This window comes from Mesocricetus auratus, unplaced genomic scaffold, assembly GCF_017639785.1.
Source record: "Mesocricetus auratus isolate SY011 unplaced genomic scaffold, BCM_Maur_2.0 Super-Scaffold_100020, whole genome shotgun sequence".
Lineage (NCBI taxonomy): Eukaryota > Metazoa > Chordata > Mammalia > Rodentia > Cricetidae > Mesocricetus > Mesocricetus auratus.
In genome coordinates this window covers 11,798,407-11,810,515 of record NW_024429201.1, presented here as the reverse complement: position 1 = coordinate 11,810,515, position 12,109 = coordinate 11,798,407, and the positions used below count along the sequence as shown (strand labels likewise).

General features: G+C 43.9%; 1 pseudogene; it reads right to left on the bottom strand.

Moving 5' to 3' along the window:
* Window positions 1-3,359: 3,359 nt before the first annotated feature.
* Window positions 3,360-3,424, bottom strand: LOC121133225 (annotated as a pseudogene).
* Window positions 3,425-12,109: the final 8,685 nt, after the last annotated feature.

Genomic DNA, 12,109 nt, shown 5'->3' with positions numbered 1-12,109 from the left:
TGTGTTCCTTGACTGGGTTCAACAATTACGATGCTGAACCTCTTGTTCCATCAATCCTTCTTTCCCCTTAAATGTTTTTAACATAAACCTAATAAATTATAATTTATTGCACAAAGCAGGAGTCTAGACAAGATTTCTATTGCTTTTGGTTGTCAGTAGACCATTTGTTGTGGGAAAATGCTATTTCCAGAGGCAGCCACTTAGCTTATCCTGTAATGTTGGGGTTGTGCTATCTGTTTACTTGGGACTGATCCCAAATACCCAAATGAATTCACTGTGTGGTGATGTGGGCCTAGATAGAACTGTGTATGTTTTACCCTTGATGGCTTCTGCAGGTTGACCTGGTGAATGACCAGCCTAACCACACAAAGAATTAAACTAGCTTTTCCTTTAGCATCTCTATTTCTGTGCCATTGTATTGGAGTCTACAATGCTTCCTCTAACCATAGATCATATCTCTAATACAAAACATACAAGTAATGGGCAACCTTCTCCAGTTTATTCTTACATGACCTGGGTTTCAACTGCCCCTCTCCACCTCTCTTTGCAAAAACTTGTCTCGAAGATAGTTTCACTGCCACTCAAGGCCATAGTCCTTTTTTGAGTCTTCCAAGCTCAATATCTATTTCCTCATGGACCCTACACGCTTGTGATCACAGGGACTGCCTGTTCTATCCACATCAACTAGACATAAAATCCAGCTCCTTCAGGGGTTTTCACAAACTGTCACTCACGCTACTCATCACTTTTAACTGTGGGAGTGGAGCCCAGCAAGATGGCTGATGGAGTTAAAGACACTTGCTGTACAAAAATGAGGACCTGAGTTCAATTCCCAAAAGAAATGGTGGTAGGAGAGGTGTCTCCCAAAACATAGTTGTTCTCAGACCTTCACATCAAGTATCCCATGCATTCACACACACACATACACACACACACACACACACACCAATAATAATACTAAGCAATAAAATGAACTGGGGGCTGCCACATGGGTCAAAACCTTTTACCTGTCCCTGGTCTCTCTCTTTCTGGCTCCTATGCTCCCCAACCCACTCCATCACACTCTCTTTTCCCTCCTTCTCTTTATGTCATTGAGAGCAACTTAAAAATAGCATTTCTAGATTAGATTCTTGGGTCTCACTCTCTACTTTGGATGGCTTGCTAAAATCCTTCTCCATCCCAGTACATTCAGGGCTTGCTTGCCTTCAGACCAGTGTTGATGAATGAGCTGTCCTCCACCTTCTTGTAAGCAGACATTGATTAGCCCCTACTTCAAGTCAGCTCCCATGCCCACCCTCCACTGTCCCACAGTGTGCTGCATCTATCTCTTCAAATGCCCTTCTCTGACTGAGCAGGGCCCTGGGACTGCTGCTTGCCTGGTATATCTACCACTGTTCAGAAAACGCTATCAGAAAAAAATGATGCCCCATGAAAAGTTTCTACACTCCAATATGCCTCTCTACTGATGCAGCGATCCAAATCAGACCAAATCAAACTGAATTAGAAAAAGCCCATGTTTAATGAATACAATGCTCCCAGATGGCTTTCTAGCCCCCCACGCACCCCCCGCTAGGAAGGAGACAGGAAAGGGAGACCAGAAAAATCACCAGTGTGTTTTCTGGGAGGGGCAGTTTAAATACCCTGTGGGAGTGGTCTTGAGCATCGCTGGGGGAGGGGTCATCATTTGGCAGGCTTTCTGAGATGTAGCAGAGTTTGAAGAGAGATAGGGGAGGGGCTGGGGTGGAAGTTCCACAGTAACAATCCATACACTAAATGGTTTTTAAACTTTGTTGAAATGTATCACAGCCTGAGTATTGATGTTCTCAATTTTATCTGTGTGCAACTCTCATCACCCCCACTGAAAACCTGCCCTTTTGGGGTGTTTGAATCTTCTCAGCTTCTAGACAGTATTCCTGTGGTCAAGGAATTCTCACAACAGAAAGAAAACAACAAAACAAAATTCTAAATAATTGGGTCTCACCCAATTCAGCAGAGCACAAAGGCTAAGTGGAATGCTCTCTTTGAACTTGGCTTCAAGAGAGTGTCCAATAATACAAATAACCCTGGCTGCCCAAAGCTTCAGAATCCATCAGTTATGTCAGTTATGGCCCCCATATCTTGTATCTGTCCCTCCTGGAGTAGGATGTGTACTTACAGTTCTCTCTCTCTCGTTCTCTCTCTCTCTCTCTCTCTCTCTCTCTCTCTCTGTGTTGTTTATGTTTGGACATGTTCACGTGTGGAAGCAAGTATGAAGATCACGAATGGACATCAGGTATCTCCCTCGATTGCTTCTCTTCTGTATTTATTTGTTTGTTTTTATTCAAATTTTTTATTTTTAAATTTAAATTAGAAACAAGGTTGCTTCACATGTCAATCTCAGGTCCCTCTCCCTTTCCCTTCCCTCCTCCCATGCCCTCCCACCAAACCCCCCAATACCCCCTCATTTCCCAGGGAGGGTGAGGCCCTCCATGGGTGGTGTCCATAGTCTGTCATTTCATCCAAGGCAAGGCCTAGACCCTCCCCCAAGAGTCCAGGGTGAGAATGCATCTCTCATTGTGGGATGGGCACCCAAAGGTCATTTGTATGCGAGGGATAAATACTGATCTACTACCCAAGGCCCAATAGATTACCTAGGTCTCCTCACTGACACCCACATTCAGAGGGTCAGGGTCAATCCCATGCTGGATTCCCAGGCATCAGTGTGGGATTCCAGAGCGAACCCTTGTCAGGTCAGCTGTTTCTGGGGGTTAAACCAGCCCAGTCTTAACCCCTTTGGTCATCAGTCCTCCCTCTCTGTCACTGGGTTCCTTGAGTTCAGCTCAGTGTTTAGCTGTAGGAGTCTGCCTCTGTTTTCATCAGTAGCTGGATGAAGGTTCTGTTTCCCAGACTCTCTGGCAGTAGGATTGTAGGCTGGCACTCCCCAGATCTATGTCTAACATCCATAAATGAGAGATTATATGTCATGTTTCTCTTTTTGTGACTGGGTTACCTCACTCAGGATGGTTTCTTCTAGTGCCATCCATTTGCCTGCAAATTTCAAGATTCCATTGTTTTATTCCACTGAGCAGTACTCCATTGTGTAAATGTACCACATTTTCTCTATCCACTCTTCGGTTGAGGGGCATCTAGGTTGCTTCCAAGTTCTGGCTATTACATATAATGCTGCTATGAACATAGTGGAACAGATGTCCTTGTTGAATGAATGTGCATCTTTTGAATATATGCCTAAGAGTGGAATTGCTAGGTCTTGTAGTAGGCTTATTCCCATTTTTCTGAGGAATCTCCATACTGATTTCCAAAGTGGCTGTACGAATTGGCACTCCCACCAGCAGTGGAGGAGTGTCCCCCTTTCTCCAGCCCAGGGGCCATGCTAATCTTCTCTGTATTATTCCAATTTTGGTATGTGTGCTGCCGAAGCGAGCACCTGTATTTATTTATTTATTTTTGAGATAGGATCTCTCACTGAACCTGGGGCTTCCTCTTTCTGCCTCCTCAGTACTGGGATCATAGCCCATGCAGCTCCACCGAGCTTAGCTTTTTATGGGATCCTGGGGATGGAACCCAGGCCCTTATGCTTGTGTGGCAAGCAGTTTTCTGGGGGAACTATCTTTCCAGCTCTGGTCGGGGTTCTTTATTTCTCCCTTCCTCCACGCTCCTCTGTCACTTCCCTCAGCTTCCAGTCAACTTAAGCTTGCAGTTCTCCCAGGACTCAAACACCAGCTGCTATTCCATCAGCCGAAAAGCTCTCCATACAAGTGAGAATATTGACTGTGAATGTGAGTGCACTTGAACCACATAGTTTTTTAAACTCATCCAAACTTCCTAACACAGAGAAATGTACCTCGTGGAAAGGATATGTGCACATAACGGTGCCTGCAAGATGTCTACATGCTCGTGGGAAGCCACAGTCAGGAGCCCCTAACTCTAGTCCTTGAAAGAAAAGAACAACATCTTAATCCCCTCCTTTCTAAGCCACAGTGTTGGCCATTTTTGCTGTCAGAACTTCCTGTTGAGAAAACACATCTACCCTCTGACCATGCATCCCCTGGGTCTGTTTTCAAAGGATACTCTAATGGCTACACTATTTGAATGGTTCTGCATTCCCAATGTGCCCACCTCATTATCTTACAGAATCTGTCTGTCCTTTGTTTGGAAGTGTGCATACTGTGAATGCTGGTACATCTTACGTCTCAGGTGAAAACAGTAGATTTATGAGCAGCCTCCAGTTCTTGCCTGCCCTCTCTGAAGGCCACAAGCTCAAAACACCAGTCACTGAAACCTATTTTGGTGTCAAATCTGAAATTCTGCTTTTTAAGAAGATTTCATAACGAAACCTTGGAAACAAGCACACAGAGGTTTTGCTCCTGACATACCCCAGAAGGTCACATGCTCTAATTCAGCTTAAAGGGACACTAATCATATTCAGTGTGTGAGCGGAGAGGCTTACAGTTGGAGATGGCACCATCATTTGCATAGGATGTAAAAATGAAGGACCATTAATTTTATAGCATTAATTGAAGAGCAGAAGTGTTAGACCTCTATAATTATCTTCAGTGAATACATTTCAAAGACATCTCCACAAATGAGGCTTGTGTGTGTGAATGTGTGCGGGTATAGACACAAAGAGCAGAGCGAGGCCTCCACTTTGTCCTCCTTCAAGATGCACAGATTAGCGAATTGTTAAGTTAAAAGCCTAACTTAAATTTGAATTGCTTCTTGTGTGTGGAAACAAGACAAGTGTGAATTCTAGACTCCCAGGGGGATAGTTTGCACAGAAGGAGGCTACCCAGCCTGAGTGCCACATTTCAGAGCCCCTGAGATAGAGAACAAGAGAGGGGCAGGTCTAAGGGGTGGGCCATGTCTCCATATGTCCTGCAACACTCCACGTACTATCAATCATAGCTGCACGGGAACCCAGGACGCTTCCTCTTAGCGTGCTTTTTTCCATAACCTGTATTTACCCATCCTATGTGTGTTCCCACATAATGTCTCAGCTTAGTACTGTGGGTTCAAATAAGTGATCTCTCTCTCTCTCTCTCTCTCTCTCTCTCTCTCTCTCTCTCTCTCCCCGTGTGTGTGTGTGTGTGTGTGTGTGTGTGTCTGTCTGTCTGTCTGTCTGTCTGTCTGTCTGTCTGTCTTTGAGGCAGGGTTTCATGTAGCTCAGGCTGGCTACACACTTGGAACCTTGAACTGCTTGCTCCTTCTGCCCCCACCCCTGAGTGCTGGCATGAACCATGATACCCAGTTGGAAAGTAGCATTACTAAGGATTTAAGCAGAATATTGCAGGAGTCATTTAAGTACCATTAGTTTTGGAGTCAAAAAAAGTCAAAGTAGAATAAAGAATACAGCTTATTGGAGGAGGGGAAAGAAGTGACAGAAAGGAAAGCCAGCTGTGTGGTTGTGGGCGATGCTGAGCTGAGTCAAAAGCATCGCTCAGCTCTCAGGGCTGCTGGCCCATTGTTTTGAGGGCGGAGGTCTTGGGAACAGAGGAATCGGGAAGGGGAGGTACAGCCCGAGGCTTAAGAGCTACTTGGGAGTTTTAGTAATTATATTGACATGAAAGACTCATCACTTTTAAAAATATGAGCTACCTCTGAACCTTCGAGTCCCAGAATCTCCCTGGGGTATAATTTCGGGTTCCTGAGGGGAAGGTTGGAAGCCAGTGGTGTAAATCTAGCAAGCCTTCAGCTAATGAGCTAACCCGATGCACACACTCAGTTTAAACGCCCCTGTCCCCAGGGTCCCTGCTGGAGTGATAACATTGGTGAGAATCTCAGGTACCACCACATACCAGTAGAGGAGGAACTTGGGAGCACGTGGGTTTTAAGATAACTTGCCCTATGGAGCATCGTCTAACTCTGTAAGAAGCGTCTCTGGGTTTAAAGGGTTACTAGGGAGGGTGACAGCTTCCTTTCAATTCTTATATACTCCCAGCTCAATTTGCTTTTCATTTCATGCTTCATTTACTTAGTCTGGTATGACATCCTTTTCTTTTTTAAGACTTCCTTGAGGTAGATTGTATATACAATAAACTTTACATATTTAAAGTGTGCAATTGGATGTGTTTGGAAACACACATACACATGCACACCTACTTGTGAAGTCAAAGCATCAAATATCTCTATTACTACCCTAAATTTCCTGTCCTCTTGCAATGCTACCCTCCCTCTGCCCTTCCCCATCAACTGCTGGCCTGTTTGCTGCTGCAGGTTGGTGTGCATTTTCTAAACGCAAGTATGAACACTGGTTTAACTCTTCTTTTGCCAGACTCCTCTTCTTCATCAGTACTGTATTTCACTATGCTGCGAGAGAGACATTCCTCCATCAAGCTCGACATAGCTTCACGCTCTGAGATGGTCCTCAATATGACAAGACATGTGCCTTACACAGGATGTGAGCACTGGTTTTTGTATAATGCTTCTTCTAAGACATTCATGGAACTGGACAGATATAAGCTCCTCCACCTTATTGGTTTTTAGAAGAGAAGGAGTATGCCTTGGTTTTTGAAGAAAAAAAAAGGTTAATTCTTATCATTTAGTCTTCTTTTGTGGTTTAAATTGTAAGGACTTGAGGGGGATTTCTTCAGATCAATCCATGGACCCGGTATGAAGCATCCTCATTTCCTTCTATTATTTCAATAAAGCAGCTTGCTGACCTTCTGTGCAGAATGTTAACCACTCTGGTGCACCTGTGAGACAGACTTGCATCCTGCTTGTATTTCTGACAGCCTGTTTCGGGAATTGGAAGTACAAGATGGAGGAAACAGGACTAAGAGACCTCCAAGACCCTCCTCCTCAGCCTGCATCTCAGAGTTAAAACAGCTGCCCCCCCACTCCCCCCTTCACCCTCCACCATCCCACACACCCGATCTCTGTAGCAGCCTCACTTCAGGCTGAAGTCTCCTTAAATGTTTCAGGTCCCACTTCTATACTTGCAAATGACAGAGAAGTAGCAAAAAGTAATGTAAGTGAAAACCAAACCAAAGCAGGCAGAGCCCAAGCAGTTAAAATTCCTGGGGTTGGCTGGACTGGACCCAGAGGCTCAAGCATATACACACCCAGCCCCTTTTTAGCCCTGCCTTTCTCTGTATTGATTTTACTCCCAGGCCATTCTCTCTGCATAGCCGTCTCCTGCAGCTTTGGACTCAAGCCTGATGACTTCAGTTCTAGGAGTTTCTCAACCCACTGTCCCAACAAAAACAGAACAGGGGGAAGGAATACGCTGGACAGTGCTTCACTGTGTATTCGCCTGTGGATGAGGTTGGAAAGGGACAGAAAATTCCATATGAATTTTCACCTTCTCACCCCAGGGAAACTAAGTATGTTAACTAAAAAGGATGGGGAGGGGGCATAAATTCTTGTCACAGAATGGAAGATGCTCCCTGGAACTGTTCTGTTTTTAGCTTCTGCAAGCCAGGACATAAGTATATTATCAGGGTCTAAAATCAAACACATTTGAGATTTTGAAATGTGATGCAAAGAAAGGAATATTGAATGATCTCTGTGGCAGAGAGCTATGGAGAGGCAGTCATCTTTCAGAAGAAGAGTGATAATGTTCTAGAGGAAGTATTTTCTGTGCTGAGTACCAGTCACACACTGGTGTTAACAACAGTGATGGGGTGGGGTAGGGGTTCTCCCCTAGAGCACCACTGTGGTATTATATGAACATTGTTTATGGCTCTATAAACATGATAACTACTCTTTGCCTCCTGTGAACTGATTAATATGATTAATACATCACATATCTGTATATCTTAGCTCATATGGGCTGATTTGTTGTTATTGACTTAGCAAAATAGAGAGTTTCATTGTATTTCTGTGCGGAGTGTTTCTCCTGGGTTCCTGGGTACCTCCACATATTGCTATGTCTGGAGTAGAACTCAGTAGAAGACTATAGCAACTTTAAGAACCCTTTGGCCAATATATTGATCTCAAGAGTGATTTTTAGGCTGTTAAACATATAAAGAAATGAATACCTCATATGGATTTTCTAGTGAAAAACCTAAGATAGCATTAAAGGCCAGGTACCAGGAGAAAAATTCTTAATGTTCTTCTAGGAGATTATCATCCTCTGAGAGTAAGCCTTGGGGATGTTGTAACAGGAGGAATTTAAACACACAGATGATGTTAATTCCTCAAGCATACATCAAATTGCACCAAAGAGTTTAATTTCCATACTCAGGACATGATCATAAAAAGGGGGACCTCTTGGTGCTAAGCTAAACTACCCCTCTCAGGTACAATATGAAGCTCAAATTTGGTCCTGATATAGTAGCCAAATTACAATGCTAATGAAAAATCATAGCCTTATCGAGTCTTTCATGTCAAAGTTAGGGCATACTTAATGGAGAAGAAAGGGACCTTGGGAATTCAATTTAAGGACATATAAAAATCTTCCAGTGGTTTAAGGAACCCTGAATTTTCAGTGGTTCTAAACATCTGACCTATAACCAATGGGTATCTAAACTTGCAGACTAGTAGAATGTCCTCTGAGGTCGCAGTGATGGTGTTGGCTGGATAATAGCATGTTCCAACCTTGGGGTAGTCTATGTAACATAGAGTATATCCTCAGACCCATAATGTATTTTTGCTGCTCTTTGACCTTTTATACCATAAAACGCATGGACTCAGAATCAAAAGGAAGAAGCTCAAAAGGTACAGCAAATTGAACAAGCCTACTATAGAAGGTCTCCCTTCCGTCCCTATAACTCTTGGATCTTCCAACTTAAGGGATGGATTGTTATACTGAGAAAGGGAATCCTACCATTAAATTGGAAAGTGAGACTCCTCCTGAAGAGGGGCTAGTTTAGACTCCTCATGCTCCTGCAAAACCAAGCAACAAAAGAGGTTTTCAGTGTTGCCTAGGGAATTGTTTCTTACTGACATAGCAAAATAGAGAGTTATACCATTCTGTACAATGAGGATACAACTCTGTACAAGAGTGTTTCTGGAACCCCAGGGACCCTCTGGGTACCTCTGTATATCACCGTGTCTGGGAGTAGAAGGCTATAGCAAAAATATATCAGAAGGATCACCAAGAAGCATTCCCCACCCCCAAATAAAGGATGAAAGAGTATTCATCAGGTAAAGGGCTTTCACCTGCTAGTTTTAAAGAGTTTTTGTTGTTGTTATTTTTCAAGCATAGCATAATTATGATGAAGGATGTCATAAAATCCACCCATGGCCATATGATTGCTTGCAGAAATGATATCATAGATCCTCATGTGTACTCCTTGCAATACAGAGGTGTGTTAACTATTCTTCTTCCCCTTTCTTTTTCCAACTTCCTCTTATTTCTACAAAACTGTATGGGTAGGACCAGGTAGAGCCTGGTTCATGGACCATCAAGAAGGATTGAATCAACTGAAGACAGTGTGAATCCCCTAGTGACCTGAGCCTGGGAATCAAAAGTGTAAACTGAGGAAGCTCTAACTCACCGCCTTGGAGGAGGGGGTGTGTCCATTTCTTAGTCATGAAAAGAATTACTGCAGGATGTTAGGCAGCAGCATTTGTTCTTGTTGGTGTTGTTCACAACTTTAGTACAGAAGAAGCCGATAGGAAGACTGGGTGGCTAAAAGGTAGATAGATTCTATGGCTGTACTTTACACTTCGAGTCACCATTTACCTCTTTAGTGTTCGAATGGCCTTCCACCTGCCCAAGGCAGAGGTTGGAAACTTGCTTTTTCTCACTGGAGATGAACCATGCGGCCAAATGTGCCATGTGAGATTTCATTTTGAAACAGAGTGTCATTAAGAGGATACCTGAAGAATGTAGTTTGGTCAGGGAGGCAAAGACTCATTTAGTTATCTGAGACATCAGAGCCAGACATTCTGACCATGATAGCCTATGCCATTTTGCTTGGGGAATGATGACATCTGTTTCACGGATCACCCCCAGTGACACACCCTGAAGACTGTTCATATATCCACCACCCCCAGCTTGATTCTGTGGGCATCTATAAATTTTCTGGGCTACCAAAAATTCATTAGCGAGTTTCTTTTCCTGCTTCACCTAGCTGGTGTTGGTTGTTCCCTACTAAGAATTATTGCTGAGAATCAAAAAAGCTCTTCCTGCCTGTCACAGTCCCTGCTGAAAAGCCTAGAGAAAGGAACCTTCTATTCTTGCAGATGTTGCTGTATCCCCATTGTCCCCTGCTCAACACTCTGGACACACATCAGGTAAAGGAAGTGGTGCAAACTTAAACAATTCTTTACACAAAGGGACATTAGCACAGCTGTGGGTTTGCCTAGAAAAGTTAGGAGTGGCCCATACAGGGAAAGCCCATCTGTTTGGGGACATTAAATCTGCAAGCAGTCCACAGGATGTCGCACACCCAAAGCAGGGACTCTAACTGTGAAGCCTAATTCTATAGACAAATTGCATTTGCCCCTTCTGGCAGCCTAGTGGGATACATCGCTGTGTACAGGGGCTGCTCATTGCATCAGTCTGTAGCTGTTATATGTTAACAGGTCTGCAGTGTAGTTTGACTAAATCTAAGTTTCATACTGGATTTGAGAAAAATTGTGAAACAGCTTATCCCCAAAGAACACAGAATGTGTTTTCAGCTCAAAATTCCTAGAAAGCCTTTTAAAAAATACCTCAAGATTTTTAACTAAGAAGAATGCTTAATAAGCCAGATTTCTAAGGATTCCTAATTGTCATTTATCAGGTACTCAAAACGAATTTTTCTTGTAATTTGTGTTTTTTAAGGTCTGGATATGGTACTTAAAACAATCCAGTCCGTCAAGGCTTATGTCATCCTGGGTTAGTGGACTAGAAAGAAGACCATTATCAAAAGGATAGCTTGTTCTCTGATTATTCACACATACAAACTATCTTTCCTTTATAGCCCATTTTAGTACAAGTGCCCAACATCCGCCTGCTTTGCTGGTACCATATGGTGTTGATGTAGGTTTATTTAGGCTCTGTGTTATCTGGGGAACTGAAAATTGACTGGGGAGTTAGGCAAGCTCTTATCTCCTGCTGGCTTCTTTGCTTGCTTATGCTGCACTTTAAATAAATCACTGAGCCTCCGTTTTCCCATTTAGAGAATGGGATGGGTGAATGTCTTCTTTGCAGGCTCTTGGGGAGCCTGGGACTGTGAAGATGTGCAGTATGCCAGGCGGCGAAGAGCCATTGGGCACAAATGCACGCAGTAGTGGTGTCTGCGAGAAGGTAACACAAGTCTGCACAAGACAGATACTGCCTCTCCCTAAACTCATTATTCAAAGAGCTCAAAAGCAAGCATGGTCCCTTTCACATTTCCCCCCAGAGGATTTCCTGTCCTTTCCCTGGTACTAATTGATGGTGGACACCCAAATTCCACATCCTCAAAGGGAGGAGATGAATGTTACTCCCAACAATTGCTTACTCTCCCTTGCCCTTGTCTGGATTATTTGTTTTCTCAGAGGCAGCAAGGAGAGGAGCTGTGGCTTTGAGGGTTAACCTTGCAGACCCAGATGTGTGTGCAGGAAGTGGCACCTGTCCCGCCTGCCTCCTATCTCCACAGAGCTGTCCTATCGAGATAACAGTTGGGACACTGCCTCTCCTCCTGACAAACTCGCTTAGGAGGCACAACACCATGCATACCAGGTAAGGTGAAGGCTACAGTCTATAACAAAGAGGCCCAACTCCATAGTGACTTTTTGATACACAGCCCCTCCCCCATCTCTCTGAACAGGCTAGCCTAGCCTTGTGGCTATCTCCTCTTCCCCTCTGCCCTGGTATTATACCATCCTGAGGACAGTTCTGCTCCTAATGTGGAATATCAGTGCAGAACACTTTAGAACAGTGGTGTTGGGTCACCATTGATGGTGATGGGTCAATGTCAGTGGGAATGTTTTATCTCTTCTTCGGATGTCTATTTTGACAGGATCAGAAACAGTTTCCAGTTTTTTTTCAATGGTGTTTGGCTCTTCCATTTGATGAGAACATTGGACAGTGGCTTTTCCAGGCCCAAACAGCTCATAATCCATGGTTCTCTTCCTAACTCAATTCCCTGGAGGCTTGGAGACAGGTATGTGAACCTGGACAGCAGGGGCCCTGGCTCTGGTGAGAACATCCACAGGATAAGAATGAGCAAATTATAGATAAAGTGCCTCGGTTGAG